The 20,235-nt window shown below is 46.2% G+C and overlaps 1 protein-coding gene across 7 annotated transcripts in view; it reads left to right on the top strand.

Moving 5' to 3' along the window:
• The window catches only part of LOC139752928 (uncharacterized), a 326,136-nt gene that overhangs the window by 277,406 nt on the left and 28,495 nt on the right, over nt 1-20,235 (top strand). The window lies entirely within an intron of this gene.

Below are 20,235 nucleotides of genomic sequence, written 5' to 3'. Positions count from 1 at the left end.
ACCCGAGGGTCTTCTTATTGTCTCGTCAGGACAAGAGAGACGGACCTGACCCAGCGCAGGTGCGAGGCTGCTCTGCTCCTGAGGGATCAACATGTGACGAAATTGTTCTAGTGATTCCAGTGCCACAAGAGAAGCCTTGGCCCAGTGTGTATATGTGTGTGTGTGTATGTATATATATATATATATATATATATATATATATATATATATATATATATATATATATATATATATATATGACTTTGATTTGTTAAATGCGACACCAGTACAAACAGTCAAACTCATTCACGTGTTCACTAACACACACAAACAAACAAACACTCAAAGCACGAGTTCATACACACACACACACACACACACACACACACACACACACACACGTATACTAGAAAAGGGAAAAAGATTTAGTGATAGCCACGGACGTGTGGTGTGACCTCTGTATACAACATGGCTGCTGACCAGGTTGACCCCGTGGTGGACGAGAGGTGATCACCGTGACCCGTCGTGACGACACACCCCACCCCGTGTTAACCTAGGTCATCTCGTGTCAGACTCCGCTGGTCTTCGCTGTCGCATGATGCCTTGTGGATTTTCTCCCACGGTGGCTAGTGACTTAAAGATGGTACCTTGTGCCTTGATATACGGTGCCTAGTGGACTAGTCTTTGGTGCCTGGTACCCTCTCAGTGATACTTGGTGACCTTCACATGACACCCTTACCTGTAGGACTTGTGACCTTTCTGAGGTGCCTTATAGCATGCTGTAGTACCTGGTGACCTGCTGGTGACGTCGAATACAGTTCATATAGTACCTGGGGTCTACTGGCAAGACCTGGTAATTTCCCTTGTGCTTCTCTACCTTCCCTGGAGGGATGACCGACCTGTACAACTTGCCAGGTCTGCTGGACCCTGGTCCGACTCTGACCTCGAATAGTTTACCAGTCGCTTGAGCGCGACGGAACGACCCTGTGGTATGATGTGTCCCTTCGCTATGACCGTAGAGCATCGGAAAATATAAATTCTTAACGCCACCATACCCAAAGGGCGTCATCGCTGGCATCCAGAGTCGTACCTTCGTACTGACAAGGTCGAACCCGTAGAGTTCGTGTCGTGACCTGCGTGCTGAAAAAGGGAGTAAACCACCTGATCAGAATGCCTGCGAGGGCACAGCATGACGGAGAGACCCAGAGAGCATTGTGGGAGCAGGAGAAGTAAGTGATCAAGGATGCGCTATGGTAATGCGAGGACGGGTATGGAAGCAACGTGGAGGGGAGTGGGGAAAAGATGTGCAGGAGTTTGTCGCGTTAGTTAGGGAAGACTGGAGGAAGGTACGTGTCTCGTAGAATGACACCTTGACTGTAGATGCTGTTCGTGTCGGCCTTCTGCATAGAGGTTGAGTATTCTTTTTTTTCTTTTCATTTAAGAGGAAAGTCAAAGTTGATGAGTAACGATGATGTGTTTGGCAGCCTGAGTCTACGGGAGCTTAAAATCACGTGGGTCACGATGGCTTTTTTTATTTTTCTCTCTTAAAAGGATGTTATCATATCTGTCGACGTCATCGTGTCCCTCCTCTACCTATTATCATTCAACAGAGTCGAGCGACCCAGCTCAGCAATCTACCCCCAGCCCAGACCATAGGGGCGTTAGGTCCCTGAAAGACTGCCCTTTCCATCTCTTGTTGTTGTGTCTCATAGAAAAGTCTACCTACATTCCTGCGTATATATATATATATATATATATATATATATATATATATATATATATATATATATATGTATATCGTAATTTCACCGATACTGTGAAATTATCATTGTCAAATGTCGTCTAGTTTTCATGTTAGTCATATGTTAGCACCATCGAGACATTTCAACATCGATGGAGTGTCACAGTGGCAGTCGCCTATGTACTGTGTACTACCACGCCATCTGCTGTATGTGTACTGTATACTAATACCTCTTGGTACCTGTGTGCTCTCCATTGCCATACGCGCACTACCTGGCACATGTGAATTGACTCGTTCCACCTTAACCGCCAGGTATGTGTACAGACTATAACTATACAGCCAAATATGACCTGGCACCTGTGTATTATCAGGCACCTGTGTACCGCCTAGATCTACATAAAGCGCCAGGTACACACAGTGTAAAAACGATATTTGCACCAGTGAACGACAGGGCTCGTCATGATCACCACTTAACTTTAAGATGTTGGTATGATCCGAGGTTTGTTTCGTCTATATTTTGTTTTGTATCACTTTGTAAATATTGTTTTGGTGTTGTATACATGTGCATTGTCCATTCACATATTACCTGGCACTTGGGCATTGCCTTGTTCTGCTTTAACCGCCAGGTATGTACATGTGTACTGGCTAATTCTAAACTGTCGTATATTACTTAGGACCTTTGTACTCCCCAGTTCTACATATATACTGCCTAGGTCTATATATATGCACATCCTATTTTCCACCCGTATATACTGCCTAGCTGTGAGGTAACCACGGTACCTTGGAAAGAAAGCTCGCCCACAAGGGAACGTGTTGGGGAGAGAGAGAGATGTAATGGCTGTATGTGTAACTTTGTGATGATAGAGGGAGATGTGGGAGGGAAACCTTCCATTTGCGAAATGTCTGTCTCTTGCGGTTGGATTGACCCATATCTTGATGTGGGTCTACGTACTTGTTCCTCTCCCTCTATTTCTTTCTCATCTCTCTCTTCATCATCCTCTTTCTTTTGACTCCTCCTCCACTTATGTGCCTCTTGCCCCTAACTCGCTTCCACCTCTCGCCTCATCCACTCCAAACCCCCTTCACACGCCCTCAAACCAGCACAGGAGAAAATGCCCCCAACCGAGATAGCTCTGGCGGATTTCACAACAGCCAGAACAGGTTTGGGAGGATATTAGTCGGCTGTTACCATAAGCCAGGCTAGAACCAACGGAGGGAAGGAAGGGGGAAAGACATGCTTTCTGTAGAGGGCTCGATGGAGGGAGGTGCCTGAAGAGGACACACAGCGAGGTCGTCACAGCTGTGATGAAGGACCCCTTCTCATTGGCTGACCACTAGAGGGGTCCAATCAGGCGCTTTCTGTGCCCTGTTTGATGCTGACTGCTGGTGAGTGATGGGGACCATTCCCCCTCTCCACTGCTCTCTACTATGGCGTCTTAATTCGTAATGTTTTGATTTGTGTTTGTGGTTAGAAGCAACATGAGTCTAGCTAGCGTTGTCTCGTCTCTCGGAGATGCCCCTCCTCCTGTTTATAACCCGTGATCATAAACTCTTAAAACCATTTAGACTGCACTTGTAGGGTGTTAACTTCGCTCACACTTTACTTGTAGAATTTGAACGTTGCGTAGACTATCTTGTAGAGTTTGGACTTCACCTAGATTCAACCTGTAGAGCTTAAGCCAATCTAGACTGTCCTGTAGAGCATGAACCTCATTTTGACTGTACCTGTAGAGTATAAAGCTCACTCAGACTTTACATGTAGAGTATAAACCTCGTTTAGACTGTACCTGTAGAGTATGAAGCTCATGTAAACTGTACATGTAGAGTTTGAACCTCATATAGGCTGTGCATGTAGAATGTGAACCTCGCCTTGACCATTCGTGTAGTTTCTCGTCTAAACTGTTCCTGTTAAGACTGAACCTCGCCAAGACTGTACATGTAGGGACTGAACCTCGCCTAGACGGTAATCTTGGACCCTGAACTTCTCCTAGACTAGAACCTGAACCTCTCCCCTAAACTGTACCTGTAGATTATCAACTATACCTTGACTGTACCTGTAGATTATTAACTACACCTTGACTGTACCTGTAGATTATTAACTACACCTTGACTGTACCTGTAGATTATTAACTACACCTTGACTGTACCTGTAGATTATTAACTACACCTTGACTGTACCTGTAGATTATTAACCATACCTTGACTGTACCTGTAGAATATCAACTATACCTTGACTGTACCTGTAGGTTATCAAACCACTCGCCTCTACCTGTAGAGTGCGTCGGGGTTCAGCAAGAAGGGGTGTTGTGTTTCACTCTCGCTTCACTCTGAACCATACACGTATAATTACCTCCGCCATCTTTTGTAGATGGTGTTGATTTCTTCACATGGGCGACCAAGCGATGCACAGCAGCTCGCAGGGCTGGGAAGTTGGTGGCTCTAACTGGGAGGGACTAGGGAAGGGAAAGGGGCGGTGCATGGGAGGGAAAGTGGGAAGGAAAAAAGTGCTCTGTATGGGAGGGTGAGTTGGAGGGAGATGGGGGTGTGTTAGATAGGAGGGTAAATGGGAAGAAAATGGGAATTTGATGGGAGGGAGAGTGGAAAGAAAATGGGCGTTAGATGGGAGAGACGGTGGGAAGAAAAGGGGCTCTGGATATGAGAGAGAGAGAGAGAGAGAGAGAGAGAGAGAGAGAGAGAGAGAGAGAGAGAGAGAGAGAGATAACGGGAAGAAACAGTGAACACTGTGAGAAGCTGAGGAACAGGGAAAATGGTAGACTCTCCAGGGATTATGAGAGAGGACGAGAATGGGTATTTTCTAGGATAAGAACGAGCCTTATAGTTTTCTGTCATAAAACTTTTTATTATAAGTTGTGATATCGTAAAAGTTCCCGCCCTTATAAAATATACAATTTCTTGATGCCCTAAAAGTTCCTTTCCTTAAACATATATTCAGATTCAAGCATCCTTTTACGCCCCCTCCCTTGAAAAGTATATAAGGCCATGATGTCCTAAAAATATCTATACTTTCCATCAGTGACCGTCATAGACGAAAACTTTGCTAGCCAGAAGATTGGTGTGACAGTATATAAAGTAGCATCACTTTAGTCACGATATACACTGACGCTCGTTTACCATTGGCTCGGCTCATGACACTGCTACACGGGTCGCAGATCGTACAGGCTCTTAAAGACCTAAAAACTACAAGATGTGATTAGGATGTTGGACTCTATGTACAAGTTTCCCATCACGAAGTGAGCACTTGATACGTGAGTCGTGTAGAAATCGATACAAGACATACGAGTGAAAGAGAAAGCGTCATTAACTTGGCGCTTCGGGATGATGAATCAGTAAGGCAATGAAATGAGATAGATGAATTAATTTGATGAATATGATGAATTGATTCAACTTTCCCCGTAGAGGGAATGCGTTCGCAAAGTTGCGTTTGAGGGGAAAATGTTGCGATCGCATAAGACTAAAATCATCGCATGGTTTAGAGAATTTGATTACGTCTTATGATGGAAGGATACGAAAGGTTCGACCTTGGGTGACGTATACGACCCTCTTAAACTTGTTCGGAAAATCCCGAATCTTACAGTCGTCGAAACCAGATGTACTATGTGCCTCGGAAATTAGTTTTACGATGTAAGCCACGATTCACAGCGGCAGAATCCGTTTTAACGAGTTTAGAAATCTAATTTCCACTTAGAGGAACCTGACGGCTGAAAGAAAGTTCGGCTTATGAACTGCCAGAAGGAAGGAGAGAGAGAGAGAGAGAGAGAGAGAGAGAGAGAGAGAGAGAGAGAGAGAGAGAGAGCGAGCTCCTCGACCCTCCAGGTTGTGGACGACATCTGGCCTCCTTGTGGATGCGTTCGTGACATCCGGTGGAGCCCAGCTCCCCCTCCCGTGATCCGGTGAAGCCTAGAACCCTCTCTCCACGTGATCCGGTAGAGCCCAGCGGCCCCCTCCTGTGATCCGGTAGAGCCCAGCGACCCCCTTCCGTGATCCGGTAGAGCCCAGCGTCCCCTCCTGTGATCCGGTAGAGCCCAGCGTCCCCTCCTGTGATCCGGTAGAGCCCAGTGACCCCCTCCTTTAGTCTGCCGGAGCCCAACGTCCCTTCCCGTGATCCCATGGAAACCAACATCCCATCCTGTAGTAGGATGGGCTTCAACGACCCCCTGTTCGAGATGTGATGGGAGCCCAACTCCCCCTCCTGTAACAGTATGGGGGTCTAACGCCTTTCTCACCCCCCCCCCCCCCCCTCATCACTTCTGTATCCAGCAGACACCCTGGTGATAAAGTCCAACAATACGTTAGGATAACTTTTCCGGTCCTTATCTTCACCTGTGTTATGACGTGGAGCCTGCTGGTGGCCGCCGTGGTGTGGTGGTGGGTGGGGGAGATGGTGTCGGTGAGGGAGGTTGGTGCTGGTGAAGGCGGTGGTGGTTTTGGTGGTGGTGGTGTATATGATGATGATGATAATGGTGGAGGGCTGTTGTGATGGAGAGCTATGGTGGTGAAATGGTGGAGGATTGGTGGGTGTGGTGCTGGTGGCTGTAGAGGGTGTTGGTGAAGAGGGAGGATGTTAATGGTCATATGCGTTGAAGTAGGTGACCTTGGATGAGTAGTGGGCATTGATGGGGTCGTTGGGGTGGTTAGTCACCAATGACCTAGTTTGTTTCCCTCGAGGCAATTTAGACGACCGTCGTGGCTGTCTGGTTATGTGGCTGTGGTAGTGAGCCGGTCGATGTCGAGTACCCAGGATCGAAACAGCAGAGAGGAGTTAATGATAACCTAAAGCAAAGGAAATCATCATGAAGTCATGGCATCGTAGAAAATGGTATAGAAGCGTAGAATTCACACACACACACACACACACACACACACACACACACACACACACACAGCCCTGAGCATCCTCGGCCTCCGGCGAACACTGGTTAGCTGGGCCTCGTATGGCCTCACGTGTGTACCCATAGATAAGCACGACGGAGTTAAGAATAGCTCTCCTGAGGGGAAGTCGTCGACCCTCTTCAGATAACGACCACCAAGAGCTTCAAATGTGGGTATCGAAGCGGGGAGCCGCTGTGTTTGGAACGAGAGCGTTCGTCCACCTGGCCAGCGATAGGAGGCCGTGCCAGGGCCCGGTACTCCTGCAGGCGCGGACGACCCCCCCACCCCACCGCCACCCACTCTCCTCCGGGTGCATGACGAAGGGCGCCGTCTCTCTCCTGATTGCGCCGTTGCCTTCGGCGTCGCCGTCAGCGTCGGCGTTCAAGGACACCATGAGAACTCTGATTTTGTGTGTACGTGACGGGAAGTTGTGTGTACATTTAGCTGACGTATATGTATACATGGATGCCCTGTACGGGAATTATCATGTATATCTGGCTATCTTGTATCCCTTTTATGCATATGTGACGAAGGGTGTATGCAATGGTTCCTAGTGTGTATATGTGGCTTCCTTGTATATGTTTCTGTAACACTTAGTAGGTAAGGGAAGCCAGGGTAACCCCGTGGGTACTTTTATAACTATAAAGGCACAGATTACTGCATGTCCACGAAGCTTCTGTGTCGTCTTCATCACCCGAACAGTCTGTTCCTGCGAAGGGAAATCATTACGTTACTCTGCTCATTTATCTATTTTATACTCTTCGAGGAGAGAGTTCTACGCTCGTGGGGGCCCCACATCACTTCGAATTGTGTCCATCATGAAACTTTCTGAATCCCTGATTGCTCTCCATATTCAGAGGGTTCTTACTTGGTTCATTCCAATCATTCAGTAGTCTTAGAAGTACTGTTATAAATCTTCTCTGAGAAGCTACATGTTGTGATGTCTCAAACTCCATCTCTACGTCATCCTAAGAACTGGTCAGTCACTTGTCTGTCATCAAACCAAGTGGTTGTGATCAAGTCTTCCCTAACTCTTCTTTCCTGAATTGTTGGTCATACAAATGGGCTCCAACTTCTCTATGTAAATCTTAATGTTGACACCTTATTGCTTTCCTCTGGAATTTCTCTTTTTTATATCCTTATGCTTTAAGTGTGGTGACCAAACACAAATAGTATTATAGTACCAGTTCATTATCCTCAAACGCATGCATGTTTGTTTGCCACTCTTTCCGGACGAGTCCATGGCACAGATTGAGAAGAGCAGCGGTGCCAGGTCTTGCTTGAGGCCCTGAGGCACGCCACTGGTGGCGACCCCCCAGCTCATTTCGGGAGGGTCTCCTCCGACATGGGTTCTTCTTTATTCCCAGCCACTGAGATGGCAATATGTCCATGGGAGGATCCTCACTCCCACCTGATGATCCAGCTTCTTTCACCTCAGTGTTGTAAGAATAGATGGTACGCATGAATGTTTTCCAGTAGTCCATGAATAAGTAGGACACCTGATCATCTCTGTTTGTCTAGAACGGATCTCTCTCTCTCTCTCTCTCTCTCTCTCTCTCTCTCTCTCTCTCTCTCTCTCTCTCTCTCTCTCTCTCTCTCTCGCAGGCAATTTCTCCCAAGTATAATCAGCCCATTTTCTTTCTGATTAACCATTCCCAAGTATCTAACAGACACAGACACACACACACACACATACACACACACTCGTCAGAGAAACAGGTCTATTATAATTCCCTACAGCTTCCTCGTCTGATGCCACTTAACAAACAAGTGTGTGATATTTGCCCCCTTAACTCTACCACTTCCCACCTCCTCCAGCGACACTTTTGAAAAACAGTAGAGTGGCTACGCAAGTGTGTCTTGCATATGAAAGCACTTGTGTGGGAAAATATCATCAGGACCTTGAGCCTTATGGGAATCAAAGCCTTTGATATTTTTTTCTTTTTCGTATTTCTGTCCCTTCCAAGACTGCTGGTCCAGTCCCTCTGACATGTGTCGGGGCTATGGCATCTTCCACTGTTCATACACAATTGAACATGTTTAGTTCCCGGCATATCTTGCCATATCCTTGAGAACTCTTGCTTTCAATCCCTTAACCTGATTAACTGCTCTTTAACTTGCCCCAAAAAAATATGAACACATACATACATATGTGTGTGTGTGTGTGTGTGTGTGTGTGTGTGTGTGTGTGTGTGTGTGTCCGTGCTTACGTCACTCTCGGCCAGTTTTCATCTAATCATTCAAACGTCGTTGTTGTATTTGATGAACAGAAGACCATCAATTTGTAAACTGTTCAACTCTACCCTGGATAGGTCATGAAATTATATATATATATATATATATATATATATATTGGTACCCATGGGTTATATATATATGTCACGTAATGGCGGCTCTAATTTCATTCCCAGTTTATCACCTTCCTCTCCTCCCCCTCCGGCGGACGCCCGAGGGGGCCCGTGGTTGTTGACGTCACATCCTGCAGTGACGTAAGGCGGGGTAACATGTGTCCGTTCATTCACATGATCGACTCTCTCACACCTGTGGCCAGGTCACCGCTGGGGCAAGTAGCTGAGGGAAGGAAGACGAGGAGAGGTAGGGTAGGTAGGGTGTGTGTGTGTGTGTGTGCGCGCGTGGGCATATGTCTTGTACGCACGTATGTTTGTGTGCGCAAGTGTCTATATGTATAGTACATGTATATATGTTAACCACCTTCCGGTTATCGTCTGTGGTTCTCGAGCACTGTGGCTCGTCTGTGGCTCGTCTGTGGCTCGTTTGAACCTCGTCGTCCTCGAGCATTTGAGTGATCGGATTCCCCCACAGACTAGCAGGTGTAATGCCGCTGATCGCACATGTACTCCCGCTGATGGCACGTGTACTGCCACTGGTGGCATGTGTACTGCCGCTGGTGGCACGTGTAGTGCCGCTGGCTGCACGTGGTACGCCTCTACAGCCGTGTAGACTAAAATCCCTAAATTCCAATCCCTGAATCGAGTCTATATAATTATTACAAACCCTCTTCAAAGCGATTATTCGAAAAGGCTGAAATGAGCTGAAATATTGTAACCAAATGCTCTTTCAGATCTTGAGAGGGCAGTAATGGAAGCCCTTGTGGGGATTCCCGTACGCACTTGGGACAAAGAAGAACGAGTTGCGGAATTATCGTACGCATCGGAGCGTTACGACCCAATGCCGCGTCTCTGGCAGCGACGTCGGCGCTTGGCGCCTGTTTTTACGTACGCCTCCAAGCGAGGGATCACACGGCTTGGGGTAATATATGTATACATACAGTAGGTTCGTATGGTGACACAGTTGTAGCCGGGGGAGGTGGAGAGGTACACACACGGCGCCTACACGTGATGGTGGTAGTAGTAGCAGTAGTAGTATTTGTGGATTATGCCCAACATTCCTACGACGACAATTGTAATAGCTCTGTAGATCTTACTTTGAAGGCTATCTATTCCCTGATCATCGAGAGAGATGATCATCTTCTCGCGTCGTGTCCACACCATCGTAGCTCTGGGAGTAAAGAGATGAAACAATTATAGTATTGTGAATGTTAATGGTTCGTCTTGGTATATCTTCCTCATATACCCCATCAGTTGATAAGTTTCCATGTAGAGGTGATACGATATACAGTGAGGGAGAAAGAGAGGGAGGACATCGAGTGTGGGCTCCGAATGGAGAAAGAGAGGGAGGACATCGAGTCTGGGCTCCGAATGTGAGTGAGGGGCCGCGTATGTCGGAGTGATCTGTACCAGGTTCTCAGTGGCACGAGAAACGTCACGGGAGGATTGAGCGAAGCGCTGACGGCGAGGAGGAGGAGGCGGAGGAGGAAGGGGGTGTCGAGCGTGTTAGTATCCGACTCTTTCCTCCTAAGGCATCAGATCATTTATAGTTTAGAATGACTCGTTTGAACGCGTGCCTCTCAACGCCTCCCGGTGGATTCGAGTCAGCTGGTCAAAGCGAAGTATGTTCAAGGGAAACTCAAGACTTATCATTTTTTTCCCCAAGTGAAAATAGATTCTCAGACAATTCGGTTTAGTTCCATAGAAATTGGTTGAGGATGCACAATACACTACAGTGAAGTGCCTACATTATGATACTACCAGCTTCAACTGGCTTCAAAGTTTCTGAACGAAAAGGGTCGATTTTCGTACTGAACACGAGGAAAGTCGTATCTTAGTGTCAGATCAAGTAATCTCGCCACAATATAATCATATACTGTCCTCTCCTAATCTCCCTAATTGAATGCTGTCTTAACCATCTCTACCCTTTTTTACCTAACAGTAATATCCTCTCAACTAAACTTTTTGAGTGTTCCTGAAACTCGCCCTTTCTAGATCTCTGCACTTAAGATATCCATGTTCTATGTCCTGTCTATGTTAAGTGGAACGTAAAAACCCTCCATGGTTGGCTACACCTTCATCCACAAGGGCGTCACCAGATCAACTCAGAAGGAGAGACTGTGACTTAAAAAAAAAGAAGAATATGGACGACGACTTTACACATGATGTGTATTCGTGATATTTCTTCTCTCCAAACGCATTTCCGGTCGATCATGACGGAGGCACATTCTCCCTTGCATATCTGAGGCGTCGTTTACCTCCTCCTCCCTCTCTCTCTGGGGGCAACAGCGTCGTGGTCGTCGTTGTCGTCCCTGTCGTGCCTTTCTCGTCATTCTCGTCGCTTTGTGTGATTCTCCTTCTCTCCGCGAGTCATCCTTGGCTCATTCTTCATGGTCATGTAGTCTTGTGGGCTAGTGATGTGTGTGTGTGTGTACTGCCTACTTGGCTGGGGTAAGGCGAGTTACCATCGGAGATCCTCCCTCCCTCAAAGCTGCTATGTAAGTATTAGGAACAGCGACCGGATCTCGAATATTTCTTCCTTTTTATATATGTCGTATAAGTATGAACAGCGCTGGATCGATTTTACCGTCCCTTAACCCTTCAAAAGTGTGAGGCTGTTCCATATATGTTCATAGCTCGTGGCGTTTGTGTCCGTATTCTTCACGTATTTCTGCCCTGGAATCCACAACAAGTACTCTTAACTTTGATTTAGACTTTAAACACACCAGCTGACGTCCCTCTACCAAGAGTTTATAGTTCTCACTGATATTATCTATCCCTTTTTTACACTAAATTCCTATCTAGATATAGTATAAGTTGATTACATTATATACAAAGTCGGTTTCTTTGTTAGCCGAGACGGAATATACGATATATATATATATATATATATATATATATATATATATATATATATATATATATATATATATATATATATATCGTAGCCTGAGCCAGGCACCCATTTTGTCAACTAACCTCTAAGGGTGGGATGAACAGCTTGGTTGACTGTGGACCGACTGCCGCAACCAGAATTCGAACCTATGTGCTCTATCCTGATCGCGTCAAGGTGAAGAATGCTGACTGCTACACCACGGAGGTCCATAAATTTTCAGCTTGTTTATTTTCGTTAACTGATAATGGTAATGTGTAACGAAGACGCACTGGAAAAAAAAAATTCGAAAGATGTATTGTGTATGTTTTGTATACCCTTAATGTGGAGGGTTGAAGACGAGCAGTGGAAAAATTTCAGTGGAATAAAGAAAATGGAATTGAACCTGGAACAGACCACTGGGTGTTTTCCTGTGGTTGGCCGCACTTTCCCCCTTCTATGTATAGCAACGATACATCACCAGTGAACGCATGCGTGCGTTTGCACATGCTCTCGTGTGTGTGTGTGTGTGTGTGTGTGTGTGTGTGTGTGTCTCAAGGATTCCCCTCCCAAACCCGTTCGGAAACCTTTTAAAATCTTTATACACACACACACACACAGTGGTGTGAGCTTCGTCGGGGACGAGCCTGTCGCGTCGCCAGTGACTCTCTTCAAACAAGGCTCCGTCTTGTATCTCTTTCTTGCCCGAGCTGGTTCAGAAACAGTGCCACCAGAAAGGGATGCATTCAAGCTCTTATCTCAGAGGAGTACATTTATAGACCATGGTTCAGACACAGGCTGGCGGAGTCTCTTTACAATGGACGCCCACACTTGGGAGATGCAAGCTGGCAAACAGGATGCAATAGTCTTTATCTTCCTCAAAGGTTCGGTTCAATCCTATGGACATGGCGTTATCTTCCTCAAAGGTTCGGTTCAATCCTATGGACATGGCGTTATCTTCCTCAAAGGTTCGGTTCAATCCTATGGACTTGGCGTTGGTGTACGTGGAGTTGGCTTGCACGTAGGGAGAAAGATCGATGTAGACAAATGTGTGTGTGTCTGTCTATATGTTTGTCTCTGTGTGGTACAACTGCAGGGGGAAAAGGAGACAAACATGCCAAGGCGAGCAGTGCTTGCTTGTGGCCTGGGTCAGTCTGGATCCTGCTTGTACAAGGAGGGATTCATCTCGTGCGTTAACACGAGTGCGCATCAAGCCCCCAAGGCAACAGACACACCACTCGGGAATATTTGAGGATTTATCGCCCAGCATAATATTTGCTGAGGTCACGAAAAAAAAGTAATCTATAAATTTCTGGATTTCGTAAGTTCTTTGAACGGGAACACTGCCTCTCTTGTTCATCTGTTTACCCACGATATTCATTATCCAGTAAACCATTTTATTTTTTCATTGTTTTTCATGACTGTTTATTTTGCATCATTCTTAGTCCTTGTTTTCTAAATTTTGAGTCGTTTCTCAAAACTCCACTCGACGTGATTTAGACTTGTATAGTACTTTATAAGTGTCGTGTTATACATCATATATTCTGCCGTTTTTTCGTATTACTGTAAGTAAGGGTCTGTCCATGTTATATACATGATTAGGGGTCTATGGTTTCTCCTCATTGTGTATATAATTCTATTCTTTTAAGGCATCCACAATTTTTTTTTTTTTCGAACAGATATTTAGGGTTTACACTTCTGCAAGGGAAACTCGCTTCTCAGTTTTATTATACATTTTCTAAACTCTCTCTCTCTCTCTCTCTCTCTCTCTCTCTCTCTCTCTCTCTCTCTCTCTCTCTCTCTCTCTTCTCTCTCTCTCTTTTTCTCTGTCTCCCTCCTGCCGTTCCTCTGTTCGGAACGAACCTGAAAAGTTTTTGGGAGTGATGGAGGGAAACGAGAGAGAGAGAGAGAGAGAGAGAGAGAGAGAGAGAGAGAGAGAGAGAGAGAGAGAGAGAGAGAGCCCTGGTAGCCGAGGGTTTCCTCTCACTAGAGAGCCACATGTACCCTGGTAAAGTGTATGGTAACGAGGCGCACCTTCTGCCAGATGCTACCGGCCTTACAGCTGTGGTTGCTGCCTGTGTTTACTAACAACCTTCTACCAGATGTTCCCGAGTAGCGAGATGGCTGTTATGTTTGGCTCTTCTGGTATTGTATGCGTTGACGATTATTTCCTTTCTTTCCCAAACTCTCTATCCTTTTTTTTTTTAATTGATCTATGTTATTCCTTAAGCTTTCTTAATCTCTTAATCCTTGAGATTTCTCATATTATTCCATAACAAAACTGGAATTTTGATCGTTTATTAAGGTCTATATGATATTCAGTATTATTCTCTCTCTCTCTCTCTCTCTCTCTCTCTCTCTCTCTCTCTCTCTCTCTCTGAAATTAGGTTTCATACTTCATATAAGCCTGGTACTAATCATAGGCTGGTGCTAATGTATGCTAAGGAGGGATAATTACGTCTAGGATGTGTAATTATGCAAATAAGTATGTTAGTATAAAAGTTACACCTGCAGCAGGTTCCTTGTGGCTTATAACCTTATTAGTTGCATCGAAGCCCTTCTTTCACTGTGCTCCATCTTCATTATTCACGATTCACTCGGGATGAATTGCATCAACCATGTGTCAGAGCAAATTTGGACATTGTTTAGGTCCCATTGTATGTTGATGCAATCCCTTGGCTCCTTACCTCCCGCGTGACTTCAGCATCATCAGCATATATATTTTGGTGAATTATATATATATATATATATATATATATATATATATATATATATATATATATATATATATATATATATATATACACACACACGAAGGAATTCAAAGAGCAACAGACCACTGGGTCTATAAGTCTCCTACAACAGGGCCTTCAATGTAGTCGCAAGGACTCTAGCGTTAGCGTCGACTTTACGACACCGTCGGTAGTGCCTCGGAGGACTGCTACGTCAGCTTTGGTAGATAAAACTACGGTGATATCTACGAAGCGGTTAGCGCGAGTGACGAACGGGCGGTAATAGCTGGCATTATGTTGTTACCCTCCCCAGAAGGGGAGGCTGGTGATGTGTGGCTAGTCCAGCTGGCTCGTACAGACAGCTGGTATGTGTACCTTAAGGGGGGGACCTGTGTGTTAATTAATGGTTCTTCCAGGCGATTTGGGATCTCCTAAGACTCGTGATCTCATGTACGTGATCTTCGAATCTTTGTTTTTGATATTTGCACCGTAGGCTAGCAAGAATCCAATATCCTAGGTGGTTGATATTTGTACCTACTCGCCACTGAAGGTGTTCCAAATGACAGTATTTGTTTACATCACAAAATGGATGAGAGAATAGATACAAGCGCTAGCTGGAGGTTTGTTTACCTTAATGACGTACATATGACAATAAGTTGAGGTTAGATGGCTCATGTGTCTTAGTTCTCACAATCGGTTAACAGTGAGCATGTTTCATCAATTCATTATTCAAATTAATCAGTCATTTGGCTTCTGTTTGGGCGTGGTTTGGTAGGGTCCAAGTGACCCTACTTCCCTGGCTTGTACAGGTCACGATCCCGCTTCAAATGTCAGTGGGTCATGACCTCTTGCATGGACATTGGAAACCTGCCAGACCCTGTTGCTTCCCATGTGCTGACCGACCATGGATCTGCACAAATACCCTACAACATTGACTCGTCTAAGGTACATGTACGTTTTCCTTTGTCGTTTATCTGACGCTTGTCTAGTTTTTGTGAGGTTCGTTTGTGAATGTCCGATGTTCTTCTTGTAGCAGTTACCCCTCTCGAAGTTGTTTTTTTTTTTGTGGAGTTTACCCAAGGTTCGTTTGGAGTCTCCCCAGGCTTCGTTTTCTGTCGAGTCAGAGGGTCGAGTGAGGGGGTTCAACATAGAGGATCGAGTGGAAAAGGAGTTAGGTAGAAATCTTTGCAAATACGGTGACGCACACGTCCCACTTAAGAGATCTTTTCAGAAGTTTTCGTGTATCATTTCTGTTCGTTGAGTACGTAAATCCATTCTAATTTCAGTCGTACAGAAATACCCTTGTCACAGATTTCTCCTGTGATTGGCGGGATGTGTTTGTCGTTGGAAAGTGTTTGGTCAAAACTTTCCCCGAATCTCTAAGCCACCACCAACTGAAGCCTCTTGCGCGAGGACCAATCAGTCATCTCCAGGCCCCCCATTATTCTAGCCAGAAACCCATGAGAAACTCTGCGATCGTCCTCTTGATTTAGTAGAGGACGAGAAGCGGCCAGAGAGAGAGAGAGAGAGAGAGAGAGAGAGAGAGAGAGAGAGAGAGAGAGAGAGGTGGATGAGTGGACCCTGAGAGACGGTATGAAATCGAAGACAATGAGAGAGAAGTATTCGACACAGTATGACGCTGAAGACGAGCATTTTGTGAATATTAGTTTCCTTAAAAACACGTAAAGAACAGACTGCAAGACGAACCTGACCCAAAAAACGTACGGAAGCAGAGATGCGACAGGATGGGAGAAATGATTGGAAGTCTTGCAGTAATATCGCCTCCCGACATTTCTCTCCGATCCTTTCATCAATAAGTAAAATTCATGCAGTGAAAATGCATCGCGTGTATTCTGTGTGAAGCTCAGTCTATTGCCTAGAAATATACAACGCTGAACTTTCTCGTGATACCGGGAGGGACTTCAGTGTCTCCAGGTTCCGAGATAGCTGAGAAGTATTTCGGAACAGAGAAAGAGAGGGAGAGACCATTGGGATAGCTGCCAACCAAACGCATTTTCAGAAAGTCAAAAGACCTTACGTACGGGATCTCTCTTGCAGATCTTGATATATTAACGGGAGGGCAGACTCCTGGAGTGAATGAATGACAAGAGGGGAGAAAAGAGAAAAGATTAAGCAATGGAATGACGCACCTTGGTCTTCTTATCGCTTCGTTCGTGGATTTTATCTTAATCTACAAAGCGTATCTTAACGCGTTTGAAGGATCATTAAAGTATACGATTATTGTATATGGTATTATTCCATACACAAATTCCTTCCTATGGTCTCTGCTACCCATGGTCTCTCATAACTATGTAAATTCGCTGGTTATGGTGATATGGCCTCTTCCTCTAGTGCTTTACCGAACCTTCTTCTGGAATACATAATTGTTCAGGAAACCACCACCCCGCGTCCACTCTAGAAGACATCTAGAACGTCTGATAATGTTCCACAGACACCACTAAAGCCCGATGATTACCTCCTGTTCTCACATGTGACCAGCTGTACTCCAGCGATCTTAGAACTCTCAAGATTATCCAACAGATGGCACTGAGGATCCAAGATATCTCGGTTGGGAGTGGTAGTGATGGAGCGAGCAGCAGCAGCAGCAGCAGCAGCTGTGGAGGTGGTGGTGGTGGTGGTGGGGATATTTCCCAACAAGTGTGAGAGTGACGGCTGGAGTGTGTGTATGTGACGAGGTCCTCTCAGACCCCAGGAGTTACGACAAGGCCCTCCTGCTGCTCTTCCTCTACCATCCTTTGAGGGAATGGCTGGCTGGTTCCTTTCCTACCCACGGTAGAGATTTTCTGTGCTTATTATTCCCCTTCTTTTTGGCTCCTTCTGTGTACGACCAGAGATCTATCCATCTGCACTTATATATTTTTTTCGAAGGTCTGTGTGTCTGTCTGTCTCTGTCTGTCATTAGGTATGTTCATCCAACCATACGTACATCAAAGTCAACATCCTCCTCAGACAGACCACCTCACCACTCGCCCGTCGAAGCGTAGCCATGGTTGTGTCGCGCCAGGGGACCTTTGAGGGATAGTACTCACGAGTCGCTGGAAAGTCAGGTCTTGTGAAGCTATTCCAGACGTCTTGGGATATAAATCTTGCAGACGAGAGTACCTTAAAGCCTGAGATGTAAATTTACGGCACACGTGAAGAGTAAAAGCTTCTGTTGGTCTCTTGCTCAGAGGTTATGTCACAGTGGGTGGGGCCGATGAAGAGCGAACGGTGTTTTGACATGCGTGAGGGTGACCATTATATCCCAGGTAATTGTATTGGTAGGGGAAAGGGGAGGTGTGCGTGATGCTTGCGCCTCACTAGTATGGTAGAGCTGGAGGCTGGCAGGGAGGGAGGAGGGAGGCAGTATGGTAGGGTGTGTGGTTACAGTTCGTGGTCCATGGCTGTCGAACCGCAGCACCTGGCCGCACCCTTTGTGGTCAGGCTTAATCGACACAGCCGTACCCCAGGTCTGGCCTGAGCGCGCATGTACCAAGACAAATAAAGTCTACTTATTCGTCCCTTCGTTGTACCACCACCTGATGTCGACAAGGCCTTCTGTCCATGAAAGGAGACTTTGTCGTAAAAATAGATAAAATATGACAACTTGTGCCCACTATGACACAGATGGACATAGAGACCAATAGATGATTATTACCTAAAATTTTCGTCTTGTATGATGTATCTGTCGAATAGATTCCCTTGGTGCTGGTCTCGTACCATGGCCCTCTTTCTTCATTAAAGCCCTTAACGACAGGAAATTGGTTTGAAAGGTTGATAATGAAGTCGATAGAGCACCGACGATGAAGACGAATGGGCCAGGTTGACGTCAGCAATGAAAGGTTATAACTCAGTCTCTCAGAGGGAGACGTCTGTATGGGGACCTGATCAGGTCCGTTCCTCACTCTGGGCCCTTTAGGTCACTCACTAGAGACTGGTTCGTGAGGTACTGCCGGCCTGGAAAGCCTCATTCACGTCAGGAATGACCTACCGTAAGCCCCGTGTTGTATGAGGAGCCGATAGTAGGGGAGCAAATACTTTGGGTGGTGGTGGCAACCCATTACAAAGTATGACGAGCAATACGGTCGCAGTAGCCATAGTCACTCATTGACTCGTCCCTCTACAACGGTGGATCAGGTACCATTTATGCCGCTGGCAAAGGAGAGAGAGAGAAAAAAAAAGAGGAGAAATATCCATCTATTCACATCGTTAGTCTGTTCGTCGCAATAAAGTTAACATTAGCCTGTGGAACCAGGGAGAGGATGCTCCCACTTTACAATAGTTTATTCGAGTTATCTTTCACGCGTTCGATCTCCACCGTGTTGTACCCCACAGCTGGGGTCTAACAGCCTACGGTCAGCCTCCAGCAGCCCCTCCAGTGAGGGAGAGAGAGAGAGGGAGGGGGCGGTCTAGTCAGAGGCATCGCCTCACCCCAACATCAGGGCTGGATGTGGGCAGGAGGCCAGAAGAGGAGGAGGAGGAGGAGGAGGAGGAGGAGGCCAGGTTAAGGATTGGTGAAAGCATCGACTGTCTTTCAGGAATTTTGACATTTGTAGTTAATTCTCGTGTCGATATTTCTACCTCTGTAACACGTGGCTCCCGAGGGCGTGCATCCTCTGAGCACGTGCTCCAGAGAGCGTGCATCCTCTGAGCACGTGCTCCAGAGAGCGTGCATCCTCTGAGCACGTGCTCCGGAGAGCGTGCATCCTCTGAGCACGTGCTCCGGAGAGCGTGCATCCTCTGAGCACGTGCTCCGGAGAGCGTGCATCCTCTGAGCACGTGCTCCGGAGAGCGTGCATCCTCTGAGCACGTGTTCCGGAGAGCGTGCATCCTCTGAGCACGTGTTCCGGAGAGCGTGCATCCTCTGAGCACGTGTTCCGGAGAGCGTGCATCCTCTGAGCACGTGCTCCGGAGAGCGTGCATCCCCTGAGCACGTGCTCCAGAGTGCGTGCGTCCACTGAGCACGTGTTCCCGAGTGCGTGCCAGGAGACCCTTATCTCTCAGCCACCTGGACAGACAAGTACCTCTCCAACGCACTCTCTGCCTCCTAGAGTCGGAGGAGTGTGTGTACAACCCACATTTGCCAGGAATGTGGCTCAGCAGTGGCCAGATCTTGTATATAATTAATATGAGTGTTTATAACGTTGAAGGCACTTCGACTCCAGGAGTGTTTACTCATACAAGTTAACGTAATGATCAACATTTGACTGAAGAACGTAATTTTCTTAATATCTGACGTTCCAGTCAAGGCCAAAAGTCCACATCAAGGCCGGGTTTTAAAAGAAATATAAAGGTTAATGAAATGGAGAAAGAAGACACTGGCGATGGTATTTACCAGTTTGGAGGACGTGGAAAACTTAGTCTCTTTTAAGAGTGCCAGGCCATCGTTGATAGGAAAGACATCGACTAAAAGAGTTCCAAAGCTTCGAGGTGTAGGGAAAGAAACTGTTATCAAAATGGCCCACCCTTAAGTTGCCAACGGCCACACATTAATCATATGATGCAGCAGCTTGCAGAGTTTTCCGTCTTCTTGTTAATGGTGGGGGGCCCCCAAGAAGCCAGCTCTCGGGAGCAAAAACCGTAGTAATATCTATAGAAGTGGGGAAAGTGAACCAACATTGCGGCGTAGGGTAAGTGGGTCAAATTTTAAAGTTAGCGTGGGAGAGTTTATAG

Source organism: Panulirus ornatus, chromosome 13 (genome assembly GCF_036320965.1).
Source record: "Panulirus ornatus isolate Po-2019 chromosome 13, ASM3632096v1, whole genome shotgun sequence".
Taxonomy (NCBI): Eukaryota; Metazoa; Arthropoda; class Malacostraca; order Decapoda; family Palinuridae; genus Panulirus; species Panulirus ornatus.
The sequence above is the reverse complement of the archived record's forward strand: the minus strand, read 5'-3'. Positions and strand labels throughout refer to the sequence as shown.